Genomic DNA, 17,065 nt, shown 5'->3' with positions numbered 1-17,065 from the left:
CGAATTTCACCTGCCGAGATAAGAATGTGGAGCAGCTCGCTGACGAGTAGCGGGAGTAAACCTGTTTTTGTCGTCATAAAGGAGAGGGAAAGAACGTCTGTCTATCGTAACGTAGAATGTCAAGGAAAAGAAAAGAGAGGAATTCGTGGAAGACAAGGGGTGAAGGAACGAAGGGAAGACTGGAAGACGAGACAGTCAGGATTCACCCTGTCACGCTTGAAAAATTCGAGAAACGTCGAGAGCGCGGTATCCCGCAGCGGTGACGTTGATCGCCTAAACTAGGACGAGGAAACCTTGATGGGCGATGCTGTTCGCGTACTCTAACCCCTCGTAGCGATAACTATACTATATGCCGCGGGAAGGATGGCAATTGCTGGATCTTTTTGCAATTTCACCGTACCGTTAGGCGATCGTTTCGTTTTATGGCGAATCAATACGAGCTTTTCGCGGAGATCGAGACGGAAAATCGAAAATGGCGTCTGTCCCACTTTGCTAAATTTACCTTTATTCATAGTAAAATTAATATTCGCTCGAAGGGTAATCAACTCCTGTTGTTGAATAACATTTGTTTGTATTTTATCGTGACTTACTTGGTTGACAAACTGACTTGTGTATCTTGAAGAGATGCGTTCCTTTTACAGAAAATATGTATCCTATGTATAGGTCTGTCTGCACGGGATAAACATGGAGAAGGCAAACTTTGTTAATTATATAGCCACGGGCTTATCAGTCTTGGAGCAACCGATTCTATAATAACATTGCTTACCTTTTACACGGATTAGCGCAGCGCTAATATAAGGCTAATGTGTCCCGGATAAATAATAACACTCGTTTTATACAACATAGTCGGGAGGGCAGAAATCAACCTTCCAAACGTTATTACCTTTGATTTCGCGTTGCAATTTTGCCGCGTTATCCGCGTAATTTCTCGCCGTTAGAGAGACGATCGTTCTCTTCGTCAACCTTACGCGTAGCTGATCGAACCTACTCGGAGTCGCTCGCGCGTTAAGCCGGAATCGATATTCGTTAATTTCGTTTATCGGCTTTGGCGCGCGAATCTACCGCCTCGGAAACCGGTTTAATTTTGCGCCGGTTAATCACACGCGCGCGATGCGCATAACGTGTCCCAGGCTTGGCTCCGACGATTATTCTCCGACGGTCTCGCGGAGAAGGCGGTGTAGGCCACGTTTGAGGAGGAGTTTGAGAGAAATTCCAGGAGAGAAATGCATTCGCGCGCGCGTCTCTATGCGTCTCGACCTTTTTCGTGTCTCCCCGAAATGTTCGAGGATACAAATGACCAGCGTATAAAATAAACGACGGGGCTTTCGGATGTATATATATAGATGCTAAGAGCGCAATTTTTAATACGCGCTAAAAGGTCGGGATGCGACGTGTAAGAGAGAAATAATATTCCTCTAACATACGAAATTTGAAGAGCGAGAGATTCAAAGAAGTAATATTAGAATCTTTAATTAATTTTACAGAATAGTAATTTTAAAATTTAATATAGAAGTAAGTAAATTTCATGATTTAATTTGTCTGCTATTTGAGTCGTTTATTTTCATTTCCCAATATTATTATTGCAAACGCCGATGTTAATATTATTTTCCTTGTAATAATGATGGAGCGATGCCTGCGTACTATATAAAGCGTTCCAATTAATTGAAAGCCGTAACGCTGCATTGTATGATGTAATTGAATTCTATTCTCCATTAAAAGATAATGAAAATAGATGTATCGAAAGAGAGAATCAAAAGCGACGCGGTTCGCTGTTGAAGTTGAAACGACAGTTGAAAGCAATTGCGAACGCATTCTTCGATATACCGTGCAACGCTATTTCCAATAATTGCAAACGTGCAGCAGGAGAGAGAACGCTCAATAATTCGTATCAGCGGCGCGAAAGGAGGACCGCACTTTATTACTTTATTTCGAAAAAATGGCGAATATAAAAGTCGAGAATTAAAATGAGCCTGAATTTCTCCTAATGTAAATCAGATCGAATCGGTGATTAGTCGGATTCGTCGAGTAATAAATGGGACACGAGATAGTAATTTCTAATTATAAGAAAAAATAATTATTCAATAATTATTATTGTAACACGGATGAAAATGATTAAATTTTTATTTTATAATCGCATCACGAGATCTTTATAAGATAATAATTATTTTATCATTATAAACTCTCGCGTCGCGCGCTGTCTCATTTCTTCAAAGATCTCGATTATATTATACCTTTCACCGTATTAATATTTTCGGTCGTCGCAGCATCTACGAAAGCATCTATGACGATAATAATTAATAGCTGCTGGTTTGATTGATGCGCATCGAAGTCGCTGCTTTCAATCGATACGGTTGATAACTTTCGCGCTTAATTACGAATCCCTTCCCTCGGCCCCCCACCTGATTACGATCGAAGACGCCGGCAGCTCGAAGTCGACCTGTCCCGGGACTTGTGTGCGCGCACCGTCGCGTCGTCACATCTATCGATTTCTCGAGGGAAACCAGCGGACCGGAAGTGGACTCTCCCGAGCGCGCTGAAGGAGATGCACGCGATAATTAATGGAATTGCTTCTCTGATGATGATTTATTTTCGTTTTGCGGATTCGTGCTCTCGCGCCTCCTCTCGCTCCTAAGGTGTCTTATCAACGGCACAGGAGTGAAAAGCGGTCTGATTCTTATTCTTCTGGACCGTCTTGCGCTTATGCTTAAAAGACGGCGATACGAGAACCAACGAGACGTCGTTTTACGAGATTCGTTTCGCAAGCCATCGGAGCGTAAGCGTCTCGTTTGTCGATCGTTTATTCCAAGAGTAAAGAGAAGACTCTCCTTGATTCAACGACTCGACAGATCGGCTTCCTGAAAAAAAATCAGCTATAGCCAAGTCGCTTCTCGCGCGATCGGTGATTGAGAGAAAGGTGAATCTTGCCTCCCCGCTCGTCTCCTGCATAAATAATCTTCATTTCGGCGATCACTCAGGAAAGTCGGTCGTAACCTCGCGGGTCGATCGGTCGCGGTTTTTGTGATCTCGATGATATACGTGTCACGTACATATACATGCATGTATCCGCGACGAAGGAGCGATCCTTCTCTTCCAATCCGCTCTCCAGTGCCGGAAGGCAAAAGGACCACGGCGAGGGACGAAGGAGAGAATCGTGGAGTGGCGAAGGGAGAAGGGCGAAGAGAGAGGAGAGGAGAAGAGATCGGTCAACGAACCAACTGACCATACACCGGCTCTGCTAGTACTCTACCTCCAGCCCTCTCTCCCTTCTCCGTATTACTTCTCGATGAATTTTTGCATACCGGTCGCGGCACCTGAATTTAAAGCGTCCGCACGTGTGTTCACCTCGGCATTTCTCTCGCCTCTCTTCTCTCTCCGGCGAAGAAAGCAGCCGATAGCACGATCAAGTGCGCGTGATTTCTCGTATAATTTTTTAATGGAATATTAACGCGCTTACACTAGCATATAGACTTGACATCGATCATTCGTGTATCTTGAGAAAAAAAAGAAATTAAGATTCGCACTGCTCGTCTTCTCGTTCACGAGAGTATCGATCCTTCGCCAGTCGACGATGACTAGGCTTGTTTCCATATAATCATTGAACGCAACGAAATAAGCGTGGGAGGGCTGCGATTTCACTCGCAGCAGATTAACGTCATACTTTTATAATTGATTAATTGACTAATCGGCGCGCAACTCACCGCCGAGAGAGCCGGTCCAACGTCTTACTGGCTGTGGAACCTTCATACGAGAATTTATCGTCGCCGTAGTTAAACTGGATTGATAATAATTTACTTTGCAGCGTTGATGGCGATAAATATGTGCAAACTCGATTTTCTCATCGCGGTTACCTTTTTATCTCATTCATCACGTGAAACCTTTCTGTTTTTAACTTTTATTATTATTTTCTTTCTCGCTCTATTGTTATTTTCCATTATTCTTTTTCTGTCCCCTTCTCCAAGCTACAGATATGTCAAAGATCCCATATTTATTTACAAATTTCTGCAAAATTGAGTAAATCTTCTTTCTTTTTATATAGCTGCATTATTTCTGCTTGTCTTTTTTTCTAATTATAATGTTTATATAAATAGCACGAGCTTCTACACAAACTCCATTATATTTTCTACCTCGCACGCTTTTAAAAAGAGTTTGCGAAATTCCGACGCTTGAAATAAGCAGTTGGAGAAGTTTATTTGAAATTGAAAAGTTAGGTCATTTAAATCAATTACGCGGCGCATCGGGAGTTCGCTAAAGGTATCGCGGAGCCAAATCGAATCGAGAATCATGAGATTTCATCGGCCAACTTTTCGGCCTGATTTCGGCGCGAGGATGTACGATTGTCTCGCGAGAGTTTCGACCGCGAAAACCCAAGAGGAAATCCGGATTATCTACAGAGAATTAGTCGTCGTATCTCAAACGAAGTTTCAGATCCGCGATTTCTCCGACCGCGAGGACTGTAGTAAGGCTACTGCGGGTGCACGCACGATTGCACGCGAGAGAGATAATCACCGTTCGCGGGGCGTTGCACGAACCACAAATGATCGCGAGCAGTCGCCCCTTGACACAGTTCTCGGCAGCTTGCACTCTTTCCTTTGTTCTTTATTTTTTGACCGCGAGGAAGAGGCGTAATCATAGCGAGATCTCGAGTAGCTCCCCCTCGAATAGCTATACATATATATTTATTTAGCTATCCATACATTTCCCATAGCTGAAGTTTCTATCTGCGAAGAGGCAGAATCGCAATTAGCGATTTCCACGCGCGCGTGTCTCTAACGACTTTCTATCATACACGATGACCCTCGAATCATATGCATCAGTCACGTTGGCGACTCCGCTTAATTGACCTCTGACGAGACGATCCTTCGATATTTTCCCTATTGCGCGCGTAATAGCGGATAGGTATAATAATAAGGCGAAACCGGGTAAAAGCGGAATAAACGTACGCGCGTAAAATATAAGTACGCGATGAGTCGTCGCAACACCTGGTCAAAGATCGTCGGGATCGTTAATGGAACTCCTCTCTCGCAATCTAATGCAATCTGCCGCGACTACTTACCGGCGAGTTTCTTCCTCTTCGTTTCTTCGACTATGTTCATAGTCGGTCAACTAATCCCGGCGCGAGAGCCGAGATGAGATGATCGACCATTCTTTCTTCTGATGATACTCTCTGGTTGCGCACGTATAAGAACCTGAATCGACATTTTTCTACTTTCGATTTCAATTTTCAATTTAACATTTACTTTGATACTTTAAGCAATCAGATCACTCTTCTTTAAAATTCTCTATAGTTTTATCGAAATCTTTGAAATCTCTAAATGAAAAACTGTTTATTGCTTATTTATATATATAAGGAACAAAATAGTAAAACAAACTCAACAAACAATTTTTTAATACAAACTAGAACAACACAAGCGCGCGCCATTCTTCGGTTTTATGTTTAAAAAAATGATATTTTTTCAAAAATAATATAAAGTTTGTTTAAACTCAATTAATATTTTTTCACAGAAATTAGCTGATTAAAGCGTTAATTTGATAATTAAATTTTAAAATAATATGTAAAAATATGTTATAATAATATAGTAATTAAAATATAGTAATATGTTGTAAATAATATGTTATAATATTTTATTTTTTATTAATATTTTTTGACAGAAATCAGCTGATAATTGTCAAAAATATTAATCGACTTTCGTTCCATAATCTTGATAGCAAATAAGCATCGCGAAAAGCGACAACAGTAAACTTCGATATTATGCGAGTATCGACTTTACATATCTTTTTTAGAAAAGGATTAAATAAAAAAAAAAAAAAAATTTCGAACGTACGTACGATGAAAATTATAATTCCGCCTGCGCATCGATCATCTGGCCTGACATTATTCCCAGAACTCGATTATCTCGTCGTTAGAACCGCACAATGGTATCCGTCGATTTTTTAATCTGCGTCATCGATGAATCCACACGGTGCGAACCGATCGACGATGTTGGGGGATTGTTGTTTAACCTTTAAGCACGCGGCCGAGATTTCTACTTCCTACTTAAATAAATGTTCGCCGATTATTACCAGTCACCTATGCGGCCGCACATTTAACAATGCATCGTTCGCGAAGACATGGAAGACGCGCGCCTCGTAACGAGTCGGTATTTAATCCTTGCGCGGATTATTGTTGTACTGCGTTGAGTTTTAACGCTTCGATCCGGACTAGTGATGATCGAGAAGGAGGACAAGCGCGTTAACCATCAAACGCGTTGATTCTCTACGCTTTCTAGATTTGAATGAGTCGATATATAATCATGATATAGACGGAAAAAAATTTAAAAAAAAAGAGGAAACGTATCTCGAAGGTTGTTTGACAGAGAAATCGATCGACAAACGTCCGTACGTCCGGTAGAGGTGTCGATACCCGACGATGGAAGGGAAAACATTTACTTTACGTCGGCTCGAACGTGCGTTAGCTTGTTATCTCCTCGATACTCGGCGCTCTATGACGATATCCTATCGCTTTCTGGCAATGAAATATACGTCAGTATCTATCCACCGGTACTGACACGCACCGGTTACCATGAGTTTGCTGGATTTACGTCCATCTAATCGATATCTCGAATTTACGGTAAAGGCCGACGCGTGTCGTAACGCGGAAAAGAAAGTACATTCCTACCAGTAAGATCAGCGAGTCGAGTCACCTCGTTAGTATGTACTGTATTTTGATGTTTTTCGTTCCTTCTTCCTTTAGTTTTTAAAATTATTTTTATCTTCGTTTATCTCGACGTTGTGTCACATAATTTTTGAAGAAAAATGCAGAACGTGGCCTATTGATTTCGGTAGACAAAAGATCACGTAGAAAAGTCGTGTTATAGTATAAACAGAAATTATAAGCTCCAGCACGTATTTTGCGGTAATTAAAATTGCAAATGACTGGAATGGTGCTTTGCTGCAATTACCGACTAGAATTACGAGGCAAATGTTTTTCGTTAGATACGAAACCGCCTTTTTGCGTCGTACGTCAAGTGGCAATTGCGCAATAAGCGTTATCGAAGCAAAAGAGATCCTCGAAACGCGAGGAGAAGAAGAGCACTTGAGAAAACTACGTTGCGCTAGTAATTATGTGCCATTATTTTTTTTTTTTAATTTCTAAATTTATTCTCGTAATTATATTCTCTATTCTATCTCGAAGAGAGTCAAAAAGGAAAAAATTTATAAAGAAAATCTCATTTTTTTAATGCACACTCTTCTCTCCGAGTTCTTGTAGAGTTGTTAATCTTATTGTTAGATGCACACAAGATGCAGATGCAACTTCGACTATATCTAGCGCGAGAGTGAAATAAAATTGCGGCGGAATCGATTTTAAAGTCGATGTGTCGGGCTATATGATTGTGGAAACGCGACAACGTGTTCTTTCGTGCGGGAAGTAATTTGTTAATTTCATGATATTCTTGAATTGCCACATCCGCGTTATCTTATCGTTTGTTGAAATTACAGTTAACTTTGAGACCATATTATTTCCAACGAGCAACGTAAGCCGTCGCAGGTATAATAAACGTTGTCAATGTTGATTTAGGGGTTTATACGTATTGTCGCAAGTTTCCCCTTCTCCGTTTCTCCATCGCATCAAGGATATGATGTCATGATTTCTTAATGGTCTTGATAAACGTACGCGCCCATGTTTACCATTTTGTGCTGCACCGTATTCCAATTGTTTGTACAAAGTATATGTGTGCGTGTGTGTATGTTTTAACAACATTAAACAGCAATTGTTGTGTAGTATAGGCTCAGGAAATAATTGCAATTTTCGTGTGCGAGGCAAACTCAAGCCAATGAATTCGAATAATGAATGAAATTATTCGTTGCCGTAAAACATATCGTAAATTACATTTATTTTTCTTCGCGAGACCGATTTTATTTGCGATCTTGAGTAAAATGCGTTAATTACGCGGAAGAATCGCAAACTCGTAGTACTCGTACACAATGTACTTCTATCTTCGTAAGGCAGGGAACTAATCTGCCCGTGATTGATGAATAAAGTTACCGTTAATTAGTATTAGTACGATAACGTATTAATGAACAAAGTATACCGTTACACATAGTAATGGGAGCCCGACATACAATTCCGCTTTCCGCATGATGGGAAAAGTGTAGCGTTGTAAAGAGACATCAAAGGTTCATCATGATGTGCTGTGATGAGCTCCAGCATTCTGCGATAATTTTCTAATGATTCGATTAATCATCACGAGAAACTGTTACAAAGTTTGTTCGTCTACATTTCACAGAGTACTCTAGACCATAATTATTTTCGTCAGAGACACAAGTGTGACAAACATATGCATCAGCTGTCAAATAGCGATCTCTCGATCGCAAAATATATTAATCTTCAAGATTGAGTAAATTGATCTCTTTCTTCACAGATATATAAATATTATTCAGGAAAGCTACTCTCTCTTTCTTTTACCAACAATTTTTATCTTCGAAATTTACACTTTATTTTACGTTCTCTTTCCTCCGTCTGGACTTTCCTCTCCATCTCGATTCGATGGCGGTCATAAAATAACGTCTCGAAACACGATTCCCGACCAAGCGAGATGGAATTGTAAATTCCATACCGATATACATACATATATATGTATGTGCGTGTGTATGCGTGTCTGAATGTATGCGTGTGTAGCGAATCGTGTGCTCGCGCCGCGTGTGCGTGACACGGTGATCTAATTTCCATATGTGTCGAAGACAGGTACACACGGCTTATCGGCGATGCGATTTCGCGCTCCCGCGCTTATTGTTCTCTCTTTCTCTTTTTTTCTCTCGTTTCGACTGCCGTCTTTTCATTCCTCCTCGCAATCGCGATTTTTCGCGCTTCTGCGGACGATCGGTCGTCATGACTTATTCTCCATAGCTCTCTCGCGGAGCTCTTTTCACGAATACGCGAAAGCTACAGCGGATTCCACCGGGATTCGATCGAGTGCCGCAATAAATTCGACTCGTGGCGAAAAGCGTGGCACTTGCGATCGTTATCGGTGCGACGATAACGGATGCGACCCGTATCGAAACGGCGCGGAGATCCCGATCGTGAGTTTTTATCTGCAAGTGAAATGTGTATACAGCGGTGTAGCGATTTTTCGGCGTTTCCCCATTTTCCAGTACGGTCCTTTCAATGTCTGGTTGTCAACACGGCGCGCGTCAGAAACGTACATATGTCGGCGATAAAAAAAAAAAAAAAAAAAAAAAAAGAAACGTAAGCGGGTCGGAAACGCGAGCTTTTACTCTCTGTCGATTCTTGGACGCGATTTAGATGAGCGTTTCGAGGAGAATTTTCGAGAGCACGTCATATCCCCGAGACGAGGAAAGATGACCTGGAAATACGCATCTGGAATACATTTCGCGAAACCAGCACGCGAATAATGGCGTGATTTCATTCTCTCGATTCTCACCGTGGGAACCGCCCGAGCGAATTAATTATCGCGACGAATCGCGCAGACGCGTTCCGATTGCGCGAGCGTTTTAACGCGCGTCGATCGGATAATAGCGATAAGGGGATATACGTACAAACACGCGGGTTTGCACAGAGTCATGGGAATAATTATTGCCACACTGCTCTTTTTTTCCTCGACCCCCTTCCCCAACTGCTCTCTTCCGTCCGGCGATTTCTCGCGTTGTTATGGCCGCAACGCGTCGAGAAACGCGAACTCGCGGTTTCTCCCATAGTAATTTGTAATTGCGCTGTGGATTGGTCTAACAATTCAACCGCGATCGATCGATCTCTCTCTTTTACCTCTACGGGCTTCCCGTTTATTTCATTTTTTTATCGTTCGGCGATGTCTACTCGCGGATAGCATTTTGCTTCGATTTAATTGTAGCGCGCGAGACCTTACGAAACGCGGGCATTCGCTCTCGTATCACGGCATGCGGCGAAACGCCCGCGGAAAGATTTACGGGCGGAAAAACAAGCGACCCCGCTCAATTTCAGCCTCTCGCGGAAATTGAAACAGGAGAGGTGCAATTAATGGACTTTTGCGGCGCGCACGCGATCCTGTTTGTATGTTACGCTTGCTCCGAACGTGTGCGCGTCATTTTTAACCGGATTAAATGGAGTATTTGTTGAGGACACCGCGAAAACCTAGTATCACGTGACGCGATTTTTTTACGAATAAATATTATTCTAGTATCTTAGCCGTTTGTTAGCTCGCGCATACATATACGAGAGCGATGGTGAAATTTAGAGGCAACAGGTAATTGAGTTTATTGGGGGAAAGCAACCGTATTTATGTGTATCTATAAAATTGAAATACATACATGTGTATGTATATCGTCGCATGGGTAGTATTCGTATTATTGAATATAAAAGAGAGAGAGAAAGATAGAAAAAGAGAAGAAAAAAAGAGAAGCAGTTTCGAGATATCTGTCTTGCATTCGCGCGGAAATACTTTCCACGGAAAACTTTCCTCGTGTGCTCCATATTTCGCACACAAGTGTCTGGAGACCATCCGCAGGATATCCGTTTTTCTCACAAGCACCGTGAGAGACCAACAACGATGACGCGGAAACAAACGGAGAAAAGCACGACGAACCGTGATCGTCGAAATGCCGACGAGACCAAATCCGGTCCCGTTCTTTCCGTACCTTTAGAATCGCGTGATTTTCGCGCTCACAACACATGTCCGCATTTGTACCCGGTCGTCTGTGTAATGTAAGAAATTGCTTCCTAGTCGTCGAGGCAATGATCCTGATTCGAGAGTTCAACGTTTCTCGTGAAGTGAAACATTTTTACGCCGACCCTTTATGTGACGCGATTGTGCGTTAATAATTACGATCCAAGCAAGCGCGATTGTAATTTAAAGTTGGAGGGAACTTTCGATGGTGTACGTAATTCAGAAACTGGGTTATTGCGGTGTGATAAAATTTAGAAACAGTTTGAGTCAAAATTTTTCTCCTGCTTTCGATCTCAATTTTCAATATCTATACTTTAATATCTCAAGCAGTCGAATCATCTTTTCTTAAGACTATTTAATTTAGAGTTTTGTCAAAAGCTTCTCTTTTCTAAAATTCTAATTGGAAAACTCTTCGTTTTTACTGCCTATTTAAGGCACAAAGCAGCATTTCTACAAAAGAAGTTTATTTAAATTCTCTAGGATTATCCCTATAAACGTAAGAAAATTGAGATTGAAAATAGGAACAAAATTTTGATTCGGATTCACTCTAACAATGTACCACATCCAGGCTTTTAATCCATAGAATTCACCTGTTCGCCTCGATCTCTCTCGTAACCTGGAAACTTTCGATCATTCATCATCTTATCTCTCAAGGTGTGCATGCGGGTGATACAAAAAACCACACTTTAAGTTCCGTGAACTAATTAGCTCCGATCTCAGGAAGCATCAATAGCGGTTCTCAATCTCGCGCTAACTTTCCTGACGATAAGAATGCCGTCGTAAAGCGCGGAGGAATGTTTCCGTGAAAGAAGAGCGCGGTCTTCGTCTTTGTCGGTGCATCTACGCGCACACCTGTATGCATCCGGTGTCTTCACGCCGGCGCCGGCGTGGGTCGTCAATTCCCCGTTAAGGCACGCTTCGTTATCCTCGTTAGCGGAAAGTACGCGCGCGCGAGGGTGAATGCAGATTTCGCATCTCTAACGAGTTCAACGGACCGGATACCTTCGATTCCACGATGCTCCGGCTCGCTCGTCCCGCTGCGAGTGGGTAAATTTTCTTTTTAAATTAGTTCCATCATTAGATTAATTTTCGGCCCGCCGCCAGCCAGATGCTCGCGATGAGCACCGTCGAAATCTTCTCACGAATCGATAAAACGATGAGATAAAAATGAGATAAATGCGTTGACGTTCTTGAAACCGGGAAGAAGAATGAACGTAAAGTTGCCGTTATTCAAAGAAAGAAGAAAAAAAGAGAAAGAAAAAAGAAGAAGAAAATTGACAACAAATGGTACTTGGCAACTATCGGCGTTTAAACTTCTGATTCAATCAATGATGCAACCGAGCGAGATATTCGTACTCTTTACACGCTTTGCGTGAAGCAACATCTTGATACGGAAATTTATCGTGGAGAATTTAAATAACGAGGAAATCTGTCAACTCTTATATGAAAAGGCGCGTATGTAACTGAAAGATAAAGAACTTCAAATACGACGTGTATGAGGTCACAGCTGGGGCGCTTTTATACGGATGACGTTGCTCGTTCCATACAAGCGAGGCTCGCGGTGAGCTCGGATTTCTTTTTCTTACGCTGTTGACGGATATCCTGCGTAATTCACGTTTTCCTCAAAGCCCAAGAGAGGAATTTAGTCGCCAGAGTTTCGCGGAAACGATTGCGCGCTCCCATTTTCGAAACACGTCTCTTCCGTTCGCGACGACACGCGACGCGTGAGATTTCCTTCTCGAGTTCTAAAGCTGAGCTCAACACACGGGTAATTAATGAATAATGTTTTTGTAATTGAGAGAGAAGATTAAATTTCATGTTTTTTAATTTATATATTTCTATTTACAAATGAATTTTTGTCCGCATTATTAAATCGATTCATCGTTATCGGATAATTATTAAAGAGCAATTAAAGGTATTAGTTATCACGATATGTTCGTGTATTTATCTTTATATGTATTTATACCGTCATGAAACAACATGGATTTCTATATGATATTTCAATGTACGTGATATTAATGACATATAAATCACGTTTTTAGCCATTAAAGCCAGTGTGTTAATTGCCACACTTTAAATTTTAAATTATAGTATGTATATCCATATAAAATTGCGTGCTTACGTTTTATTATATTTAAAAAAACCATATCTCACATTGTATATTAAATAAATTTTGTTAATTAGAAGACATCGAAATAGTGGCAGATTAAAGATAATCGCGCGCGAAAAAATATAAATTTATTCCTAATCATTAAAGATAACAGCTTTAAATAAACAAATTAAAATGAGCATTGCTTTAAAAAATGTAAATTAAAATTAGTCGCATATGAAACACATGTACATATGTGTAATTTTTCTTCATATTTTATTATGCTGAATGCAGAAATGTAATCACAACTTTTCCACCTCGCTTTTCGTATAACGATTGCAATATTTTAAAATATGTAACAGTATATAATATTTTGATACAGTGTAATATATATAAAAATTTTTCATTCCTTTATATATATTTCATTTTTCAAACCGCTATTTACTTATAATGCTGTCATATTTATATTATCAAAAAATTAAGTTAATGCCAGTTGCCAGAACACATTGATGAAGACGTATCAGAATTAGAAAAACACATTTGAATTTCAGCATAAAAGATACTATTTTACTTCAATAAAATTGTAACAGAAAATGAGAATAATTTGCTAGATTTAATTAATGTACTCACGATACTGAAAACGACTTCGAGATGCTGCTTCGAGTTTTGCCCTGGAATTTAGCGTTCGTCGATGGGATTTCTCAAACTCGACGGTGGTGCATGATAACTCGCACTTCGGCAGGGACAGAAAGAGAGAGAAGGGAGGGAGATATGTAATGCACCCTGTACGCGCGGTCACGCACCCCGTTCACCTTTCGCTCGCGGTTCGCACACGAGATGCACTTTGAGAGACCAAAATTATACGAAATCTTCGAAAGATTGTAATTTCGCGAGCTGTGACGGGAGGGATAATAGCACTTCGGCGGAAGATGGACTCTCTCGCTGGCGAGAGACGGAGAACGGCGACGATGAACCGTCGGTCGCGAAGGGTGGCGGTCGACTGAGGCGCCTGCTTCGACGTGCATTCGCGCTCGGTGCACCTCCCGCGTGGCGGACACACGCGTGTCTGCGTGGCCGCGTGCGTGTGAGGACGAGGGAGGACGGGTTCCGCGCGCGCGCGCAGGATGGCGGATGCACCTGCACAATTATTATCCTGTTGCAACGCCCGACGTTCCCGAATTTCTAAATATCGCGATTTTTTAGAATATTTTGCACGCGCGAATGGAACTTTGCTTCGCTCGAGTTTCTCGAATTTCGCGAGAAAATTATTGTTACAATTGTCTAGGATGAGCTACATCGTACTTTGATTATTACTCCTCGCGCTAAATCAAATTTGAGACAAAAGAGCTGCTCGTCTGACAAATCTCGTTATTTAAATTGAAAGTGCGCTTGATTAATTTTATTAAAGGAAAATTTGAAGACTATTATCGTTGTTTGCATGTGCATTTATATATCTCGAGTAGTCGAGTGTGTATTGTACGTATTTTGAAATTGGGGTCAAATGTGTCCGTGACATGACTATGCAAAATGCAGAGCAGAGTGCAGGCAACCTGGCGAAATACGACGTTGTAATAATCTCTAGAAATTGCGTGTGTCGTGAGGTATTTGTTTTTCTAGAGTAAATTGTTTTCACGTCTGAATTATTATCTCGTATAAATTGAACGCAGAAGTATCTACGAAGGATTTTCATATAAAAGGAACGTTTTCAGCGCGATTTGAAAACTCGTGAGCGAATCTCAATGTTCTGCGAAAACATCTTTTATCTCGTTTCTCGCAGCGCATAATAAAACACCGTGAATGGAATTGATAAAAGCCGTTTCCGCAGCGACCCTCGTTATTAGGCAAAATGATGACAGAGGATAGAAACAGCGTTTTGAGAAACGATAGAAACGTGTTTACCGTGCTCATGTAAAGGATGGTTCGCAGATGGTTTCCTTTGGCAGCGAATTTCTGAAGACAGTAGTAAGAAGAACAGGAAAACGTTTACATATTGAAACATAAATATTAGTTTAATCATAATTGATCAATCAAATTAATTAAACTATGAAATAGACGAGACTATCTTGCATTTGCAATTTTATTTTATATTTCAACAATTTTCTTTTTTACGCGCACGTGAAATTCAAAGCATTATTACATTCAAAGGTTCGTTTCATAATTTACACCGCGGGGTTCCCGAATTTTTCTGTCTCCGGCATCAGCGGCATTTTTTCCTCTCAATTTTTTCCAGTTTTTTATCAATTATCGATGCTAGAAATGGCAAAAAATCTCGACTCTGCGAGGCGTCACTTTCGATACTGCGTGCTGTTACATTCGCAAACTTTTCAACGCGTAAAATTCAACGGTGAAGGGATATTTCTTCGTTTCTGTTTTATTTATTAAAGAATATTTATATGATATCTGGACTGAAGAGAGTTTCTTTTATTCAATTTGTCGCATATCTCGAATTTTAAATATAAAATGAGAAGAATGCGCGAGACGCGGAGAGATGGGAAATAAATCGGATTCTGCAAATGCTGTCTTTATGAAACGGTTGATTTCGATCGGCGAAATAATGCGAGTGTATCGCGCGTAATTTAGGCGACAAATTCTCCGTCCCTTCTGTGAAAGGTTTCGTTTTCGGACCATAAATCCATCCGAGCGTTTACCGTGCACATCCCCGTCCGATCGCATCCGCGAGCCGCATTTGATTCTCCCCCGCCGATAAATCACAGTTATTCGTGTGCGTTGGGTTTCGATGCGCTGTTAAGCGGTGTCTCGTATATCAGGCATTAAGAGATTCAAGATTTGTGGAATACAAAGCGACGCGGGGATTTGCAGAATGGAGAGATCCATTCTCACGATAGAAGACGAGTCGCGATTACGAATGCGCAGTTAAATACGCGTACCGTTCTATATACATATCTCGTTAAGCTACAGTGGATTATACTAATAGATTTTACGACTCTCAACTTATCTCTGATATAACGTTCAACTTATGTTTCATTTATTTTTACATTACGTTTTTTTTGGACGATATTTAAAATGCAACGAAAATGAGATATCTTCATTTACATCGTCAGGACAAATGGAATTGTTTATATTCCTTTCGATCATTCATCGATCGGCGGAATTACTGTCAATTACGACGTATGAAAGTATAATATATAGCGAGCGTCATACGTTAACGTCACTGGACGATTGGAAAATGTCAACACTATATGCACAATGTGCACTGCACATACATAGTCGTGCAGTGATTAAATTGCGAATATCTGGAGCGCTCTTGCTCCCTTTCTCGTCGTTTGCCGCGAGTTTTTGTATTTTTGGACGCACGAGTCGGCAACAATAATGCCTTTAATTATCGTAGGCAATTAAAATTGTTTCTCGCGAGCCGATTAAAATGCGCCAACGCCGAATGTCGCACGTTGATTACTAAACTGGCTGATTAATGGTAGACGAAGAACAATGAAAGAGCGCAGTCTGAATTAAAAAGTTCTCGACTAAATATTAATACGAATGGAGATGCAGGGTTTATCTCGATATACAAGGATATTTTATATTTAAGTTTATTTTATGTTATACGATTTTTCTTCCTTTCTTTTATGCATGGCGCAGAAAAAATACACGCGTGCAGCGTTCTTCAGCAAACTAGAACATGACAGGATCAGCAAGTATAATGTAAATGAAATTTCCTAATTGGAGATAGAAAGAAAGCGAGGGGAGAAATATTGCGGCGAAAAGATAATAAAGACTAGACTAGGTAAGGGAAAGATGTAAATGCAACCAACGTGCCAACACACGCCGCCGCGAAAATATATGCAAAGAGAATGTAGTATCTTTTTAGACACAGAGGACATTATATTTTCGTTAGATTTTCGATGTCACTGTATCTGAGCCTTTGTGGCGTTCTGAATTTTTGTAGTAAAGTAACGAAAGTAAACATAATGTAACGAAATATTCAAGCGCAAGACAAATATAATATAAATAATATATTATGCGAATAATAAACTATATTAACGCATATATCAATTATTGATTATCTACGATATCGTTAAAACACGTAGGAGAATATCAATTATTTCGTATTCTCGAGTCGAAATTTTTCTCTTACTTTTTCGAGCTCAATTTTTAATTTAACATCTATTTTAAGTAGTCAGAGATAGCTTTTTTTAACCATTTAATTTATAATTTTATCGGAAACTTCTTTTAAAAGTTGTACATGGAAAACTGTTCGTGTGCTGCTTATTTGAAATAAAAAGAGTTTAACTTCTATATAAATTAAACTCATCGAAATCCTTTAGAATCCGTGAGCATATATAAACGTGAGAAAATTGAAGTCGAAAATAGGGGCAAAAGC

The 17,065-nt window shown here is 40.5% G+C and overlaps 1 protein-coding gene and 1 long non-coding RNA gene across 3 annotated transcripts in view; one reads left to right on the top strand and one right to left on the bottom strand.

Annotated features, from left to right (window-relative positions):
* The window catches only part of Mesr3 (misexpression suppressor of ras 3), a 42,804-nt gene extending 29,078 nt beyond the window's left edge, over window positions 1-13,726 (bottom strand). The window contains exon 1 of one of the 2 annotated variants that reach the window (XM_083047045.1): window positions 13,357-13,726. The gene's annotated coding sequence lies outside the window, so the exon portion shown is untranslated. Of the gene's footprint in view, window positions 1-5,053; window positions 5,194-13,356 lie in introns of those variants that run through there. The other variant, XM_083047047.1, reaches the window with a different exon arrangement.
* LOC145941069 (uncharacterized) overlaps window positions 1-17,065 on the top strand; it is a 66,151-nt gene that overhangs the window by 39,923 nt on the left and 9,163 nt on the right. The window lies entirely within an intron of this gene.

This window comes from Prenolepis imparis, unplaced genomic scaffold, assembly GCF_030444845.1.
Source record: "Prenolepis imparis isolate NDT839.2.m4 unplaced genomic scaffold, iyPreImpa1.0 SCAF_9, whole genome shotgun sequence".
NCBI classification, from domain to species: Eukaryota; Metazoa; Arthropoda; class Insecta; order Hymenoptera; family Formicidae; genus Prenolepis; species Prenolepis imparis.
This window is presented reverse-complemented; position numbering and strand designations above follow the sequence as displayed.